Source organism: Spodoptera frugiperda, chromosome 4, assembly GCF_023101765.2.
Source record: "Spodoptera frugiperda isolate SF20-4 chromosome 4, AGI-APGP_CSIRO_Sfru_2.0, whole genome shotgun sequence".
In the NCBI taxonomy this organism is placed as follows: domain Eukaryota; kingdom Metazoa; phylum Arthropoda; class Insecta; order Lepidoptera; family Noctuidae; genus Spodoptera; species Spodoptera frugiperda.
In genome coordinates, this window is record NC_064215.1 from 2,879,751 (window position 1) to 2,886,786 (window position 7,036).

The window sequence follows — 7,036 nt, forward strand, 5'->3', positions numbered from 1 at the left end:
TCATCGTCAGCTGCGACCGTTGTTGTCCAAACTCAAAACTGTATCCACTTTGGTTGTTGCTGACTGCAGAAACCTGCGGCGACACATGTACTCGTATGCGGCGCAAGTTGTCAATTTTGTCAATTTTAAACTATTCCTTAGTAACGATTTTGTTCCGAAAACAATTGCTAAGAACTGGGTAAAGTAACCATTAAATGACTCTGAGTTCAACGGTAAAACTTTTCGCGAACATAATCTTGACGTACAGAACACCGAACCGAAAGTCATCAGTGTTGAATTTTGTTCATCGATTTTGATGTTGGATGCAGAAAACCTGCGCCGGCACATGTTCGCGGTGCAAGTTGTTAATTTTGTTCCTTACGTCAAGATTATGTTCGCTAAACGTTTTAAGTTCACATGAGATATGTCCAAGTGATAATAATTGATAATAATATATTATATAGATCGCGCGCCGACCGGCATAATTAGTTTATACAAAATACTCGAATGTTCTTTCTTATCAAAATAATTCATTAAAGAGTAGGTGTAGTGGTCGCGAGTGCGGCTGGTGAGAACGATGTCACAGATTTACTTAATTTTAGGTTGTTACTGTTGTTACCGAGGAATTACGATGACCCTAGAAAATTCTTATATGCTTTCCATTATTGTCAGGTCTTAAACCTTGATTTTAGGTATATGGTATATGGCGGTTTTCGGTTTCTTTCTTCACCCTACGTTATTTGTGCCGGATGATCCTTATTAAGTTATTACACGTACTGGAACACGACAGGTACATAAAGTTTCTTACGGGAAGCCAACATCGTGGTATGGACAAATCCTGCGCCGACACACGGGCGCGCCGCAAGTTAGTCTTTCTGATAACTCGACAGTTACATGGCAGATACATCGAGGCGTTCCGATTGCATCTGTCGCGGTTGATGGGCTGACCGTAAGTGAGCGGCGCGCGTAGCACCGTCTTATCGCGACCGATAACCGCGGCCGCGTGGCGACGACGAGGCTCGCACTGTGATGACTCGTTAATCAGAAATGCCTTGGTACGATGTGTTGTGGACGACGAGTAGAGTGCGCGGCGCGGCACTGCCGCCGCTACCACCGCGCCGCGCGCTGCACCGTTTATCACGATCGACACACCGCGTGCGCGGGACGACGAAATCATGAAACTGTTCTGGTTTAGGATGGTACATGTTTTACAAAATTAATGTTTACATAAAAATAAATTCAACGCTTTAAAACTTCTTACATTCGTACGTTTCTATTGTCTAGTATTAAAGCCCGACCGCAAGTCAAGTCAGTGTTTAATTCTGTATGACTTGTCTCGATGAGAACCCTCATCGTCAGCTGCGACCGTTGTTGTCCAAACTCAAAACTGTATCCACTTTGGTTGTTGCTGACTGCAGAAACCTGCGGCGACACATGTACTCGTATGCGGCGCAAGTTGTCAATTTTGGTCTGCACGTCAAGTTCGTCATCGGGACTATGTTCTTGAAAAGTTGTCAATAACGTGTCGAAAACGAAGTCAGTTTTCGAAATCTGAAAAAACATAATTAAACAATGCGACATACTTAAATTGACAATATCCACTACAATTCATTTAATCGATTTTAATCTTTATTTTGAATAAAAACTATTTCAAGGTGCAAACCTTGTTGTTTATTGTAATCGCCATAATTATCGAATCATAACAATTGATAAGCAGTTAAGGAAATGTTTTGAAGATAAAACAACTGAACTCTGTCACACACAGCACAGGCCTCTTCTCACAATTTGGCGTAATGCTGTTCAAACATTTTGTTTTACTTTCAATAACGATTAACACGAATGTAAAACAAAACTTAAGTAAAAGTTTCGTCTTAGTACCTTATACTTACTGTTTAATATTTTCCCACATTCTGTAACCATTTGAAATGCATTATTTAGTTATAAAGAGATCGTGGGACAATTAAGAAGGTACCGAGTAAACAAATCAAACCATGAACGCCGAGGCTTACTTCGTCGAGGACTACAAGCTGCTCGACCCGAATTGTGTAAAGAAGAAGCACACGCGCTCTTGTACTGCGACCACGATGTTAACGTGGTGTGTCGAGAAACTCTCACGAATGTTCACAAACATGTACAACGTGTGCCGGATGGTCCTGAAGACATACCAAGGCATACGTCGATACGTTCATCAAGTTCGACATCGGTTTCGACGTCCAGGTTGACGATGACTCCACAACAAACTTTTCTCGCCCACTGTACTGTGTGTGAACATTATAAGCATGGAATGGACCTGTCGGTGACGTCCTTCACCGAACTACCACGAACAAATTAAAGGATGATTATAATTATTTATAATTACGATTTGTATAAGAAAAATGTATTGAGATTGTACGAACAATAAACTGCTTTTATTTCATTTTTGTTTAATTTTAATTTTATTTTAGTTCTCTATTGATTGAGCGGCGCGCGTAACACCGTTTCATCGCGACCGATAGCCGCGGGCGCGACTCGACGACGAGGCTCGCACTGTGATGACTCGTTAATCAGAAATGCCTTGGTACGATGTGTTGTGGACGACGAGTAGAGTGCGCGGCGCGGCACTGCCGCCGCTACCACCGCGCCGCGCGCTGCACCGTTTATCACGATCGACACACCGCGTGCGCGGGACGACGAAATCATGAAACTGTTTACAGTTGACTCGATGGCCGACATGATCGATTGGTGTGTATTGGTGCAAACTGGCGACCAAAGGTTAAATCTACTTGAAGCAGGTTCGATGTGGTCGCAAAACCAAGCGATGTCGGTTATCTTGTTACGTGTTAGTATAAAAGCTGATTGCTGATCTATTTCTCTGTTTAGTTCATTAGAGGTCGGAGATAAGTTGGTGCATACTGAGCAAGCATCTCAAATCATGAACGAGGAAGTCTATTTCGCTGAAGACTACCTGTTGCTTGATCCAAACTGTGTGAAGCAACACACGCAGCCTTCTCTAAAGACACTGGCGTTAGCGCGGAGAATGGTCTCGCGCGAGGCGGACACAGCGGTCGGCCCGAGCGACTGCCGCGTGGTCCTCATGCACTGCAACGGGTTGTGTGATCCACACCGAGTTGATACATTCACACCTTGGTGACACTCACCGCGCTCGGCTGACGATCCTGACGACGAGACAACGTGTGTCGAGGCGTTCATCGAGTACAGCATCATGTTCGGCGGCGACGTGGTCGCATGTTGTACTAAATAAATGTTTATTACAAATTACATAAAAATATATTTGCTCTAAGATTTCTTAATTGTTTTTTATTTCCTAGTATTAGACCCCAACCGAAAGTCATCAGTGTTGAATTTTGTTCATCGATTTTGATGTTGGATGCAGAAAACCTGCGCCGGCACATGTTCGCGGTGCAAGTTGTTAATTTTGTTCTGTACGTCAAGATTATGTTCGCTAAACGTTTTAAGTTCACATGAGATATGTCCAAGTGATAATAATTGATAATAATATACATAGATCGCGCGCCGACCGCCCCGGCATAATTAGGTTTATATAAAATACTCGAATGTTCTTTCTTATCAAAATGATTCATTAAAGAGTAGGTGTAGTGGTCGCGAGTGCGGCTGGTGAGAACGATGTCACAGATTTACTTAATTTTAGGTTGTTACTGTTGTTACTGTTGTTACCGAGGAATTACGATGACCCTAGAAAACTAGACATCACTAAAATACCGACGGAGTGCGTAGTTAGGAGTTAGGACTAGCAGTATTGCCACTTGGAATGACAACGCTTAGCCTAACCTGTATACTTACTTCTTATATGCTTTCCATTATTATCAGGTTTTAAACCTTGATTTTAGGTATATGGTATATGGCGGTTTTCGGTTTCTTTCTTCACCCTACGTTATTTGTGCCGGATGATCCTTATTAAGTTATTACACGTACTGGAACACGACAGGTACATAAAGTTTCTTACGGGAAGCCAACATCGTGGTATGGACAAATCCTGCGCCGACACACGAGCGCGCTGCAAGGTAGTTATTCTGATAACTCAGTGGCAGATACATCGAAGCGTTCCGTTCGCATCTGTCGCGGTTGATGAGCTGACCGTAAGTGAGCGGCGCGCGTAGCGCCGTCTTATCGCGACCGATAACCGCGGCCGCGTGGCGACGACGAGGCTCGCACTGTGATGACTCGTTAATCAGAAATGCCTTGGTGCGATGTGTTGTGGACGACGAGTAGAGTGCGCGGCGCGGCACTGCCGCCGCTACCACCGCGCCGCGCGCTGCACCGTTTATCACGATCGACACACCGCGTGCGCGGGACGACGAAATCATGAAACTGTTCTGGTTTAGGATGGTACATGTTTTACAAAATTAATGTTTACATAAAAATAAATTCAACGCTTTAAAACTTCTTACATTGTTTCTATTGTCTAGTATTAAAGCCCGACCGCAAGTCAAGTCAGTGTTTAATTTTGTATGACTTGTCTCGATGAGAACCATCATCGTCAGCTGCGACCGTTGTTGTCCAAACTCAAAACTGTATCCACTTTGGTTGGTGCTGAGTGCAGAAACCTGTGCCGACACATGTACTCGTATGCGGCGCAAGTTATCAATTTTGGTCTGCACGTCAAGATTATGTTCGCTAAACGTTTTAAGTTCACATAAGACATGTCCAAGTCGCCAATATTTTGATCGACGACCACCCCGGCATAATATTGGCCGCACCACTTCGATGAATCTATCGCCACTTGTTTTTGTTTTTTTTTGTATCGTATCAATGGTAATTAGGGTAATATTGATAATTTCAGATAGCGAGATAAGTGCGAAAGTGTTATCACAAGCACGTTGCATGTCGCAGCCTTTGAATAAATACATTTGGTATCTTGAACCCTTGATAAAACATTTTAGGTATATGGTACATGGCGCAGCACGCTCGCTCATGAATCTTTATCGTTACGTCGTTTTCGGTTTCTTTCTTCACATTACGTTGTTTGTGCTGGATGCTCCTTATTGCACATACTGAAGTACGACATTACATACAGGTACATCAAGTTGAACATCGTTCGACGTTGAAGTTGACGAGAGACGAGTTGCAAATTCATTGTCACGGTGAGGCTGATGAGATCCACGACTAAAACGCGACTAAAGTCATCAAGTGCATCTATCGTTTCACCCATCAAAATGTTACATGTTGCATTAAACTCATTAGGGAAGGGGAATCCCAATGATGGCCGCTTTGGTCGAAGCGACCGCTGTTGTGTGAACACAAGTTTCTTACGGGAAGCCAACATCGTCGTATGAACAAATTCTGCGCCGACGCCGCAAGTTAGTTTTATAGAGCTCGCAAACTTGTGACGAGTAACATGGCAGATACATTGAAACGTTCCGATTGCATCTGTTGCGGTTGATGGGCTGACCGTAAGTGAGCGGCGCGCGTAGCACCGTTTTATCGCGACCGATAACCGCGGCCGCGTCTCGACGACGAGGCTCGCACTGTGATGACTCGTTAATCAGAAATGCCTTGGTACGATGTGTTGTGGACGACGAGTAGAGTGCGCGGCGCGGCACTGCCGCCGCTACCACCGCGCCGCGCGCTGCACCGTTTATCACGATCGACACACCGCGTGCGCGGGACGACGAAATCATGAAACTGTTCTGGTTTAGAACGGTACATGTTACACAAAATATAAAAATAAATTCAACGCTTTAAAACTTCTTACATTCTTTTATTTACCTAGTTTTAATTTAATTCTGTATGACTTGTCTCGATGAGAACCCTCATCGTCAGCTGCGACCGTTGTTGTCCAAACTCAAAACTGTATCCACTTTGGTTGTTGCTGACTGCAGAAACCTGCGGCGACACATGTACTCGTATGCGGCGCAAGTTGTCAATTTTGGTCTGCACGTCAAGTTCTTCATCGGGACTATGTTCTTGAAAAGTTGTCAATAATGAAGTCAGTAATGAAAAGTGATAATATTTTTTCTTGTCGAGACTTATCGGAATCTGAAAAAACATAATTAAACAATGCGACATACTTAAATTAACAATATCCACTACAATCCATTTAATTGATTCTAATCTTTATTTTGAATAAGAACTATTTCAAGGTAGTTTATTGTAATCGCCATAATTATCGAATCGTAACAATTGATAAGCAGTTAAGGAAATGTTTTGAAGATAAAACAACTGAGCTCTGCCACACACAGCACAGGCCTCTTCTCACAATTTGCCGTAAGTATTGCTGTTCGAACATTTTGCTTTACTTTCAATAACGATTAACACGAATGTAAAACAAAACCTAAGTAAAAGTTTCGTCTTAGTACCTTATACTGTTTAATATTTTCCAACATTCTGTAACCATTTGGAATGCATTGGACGAAAAATGCGTTGAACTTTTCGCGAACTCGTTGTGGGTAACCAAGTTCATATAGAAGCATGTAGTATCGATGAATACGCGCACGCGCTTATGACATTGAACTGATGGGCGTGGCCACTGTGAGTCAGTCGGCGTCGTCGCCGGCGCCGGGGCCGGCCGGAGCGGCGGCGGCGGCGAAGCGATTGGCGAGTTCGCCGACAGCGACGTAAATTTTACATAGCTCCATCGACCGCGTTCGTCGCGCGCCGGCTGACATGCCGCGACTGGTAGAGCTCGTTGAGTGCGCGCGCGCTCGCGGCTCATTCATTATGCGAATCACAATAACTACGCAATACCACGACACTAGCACGTCGTCCGCGATAAAACATGATTGCAAATAAACCATAATCAAAACTAGTTAGTTCACGAACAGGTTTTGGTTATCAGAATAAATTATGTTTTATTAGGCACGCTGCGGATGAACTCGCTCTTTTCTTAAAAGCTTGGGTAAATAGAACTATAGCATAGCATCCATAGTAGAAACATGACACATCAATTTATTATTAGGCAAAAAGTAAAAATTTAAAAAGTGAATTCAAAATCGCTCTCAGTTAACAATAATACACGAACGACTTTTGTCTCAAGTGACAAGCTACACAAAGCAGCGTCGTACATACATCGTTCTAATATCGAAGCTTACTTTCGATG

The 7,036-nt window shown here is 43.4% G+C and overlaps 1 long non-coding RNA gene across 1 annotated transcript; it reads right to left on the reverse strand.

Moving 5' to 3' along the window:
• Positions 1-4,311: 4,311 nt before the first annotated feature.
• On the reverse strand, positions 4,312-6,681 carry LOC118272714 (uncharacterized). The gene is made up of 3 exons (XR_007705293.1): positions 6,297-6,681; positions 5,824-5,976; positions 4,312-4,544 (listed from the first exon to the last, which is right to left on the reverse strand). It is a non-coding gene; the product is annotated as an uncharacterized LOC118272714 (long non-coding RNA).
• Positions 6,682-7,036: the final 355 nt, after the last annotated feature.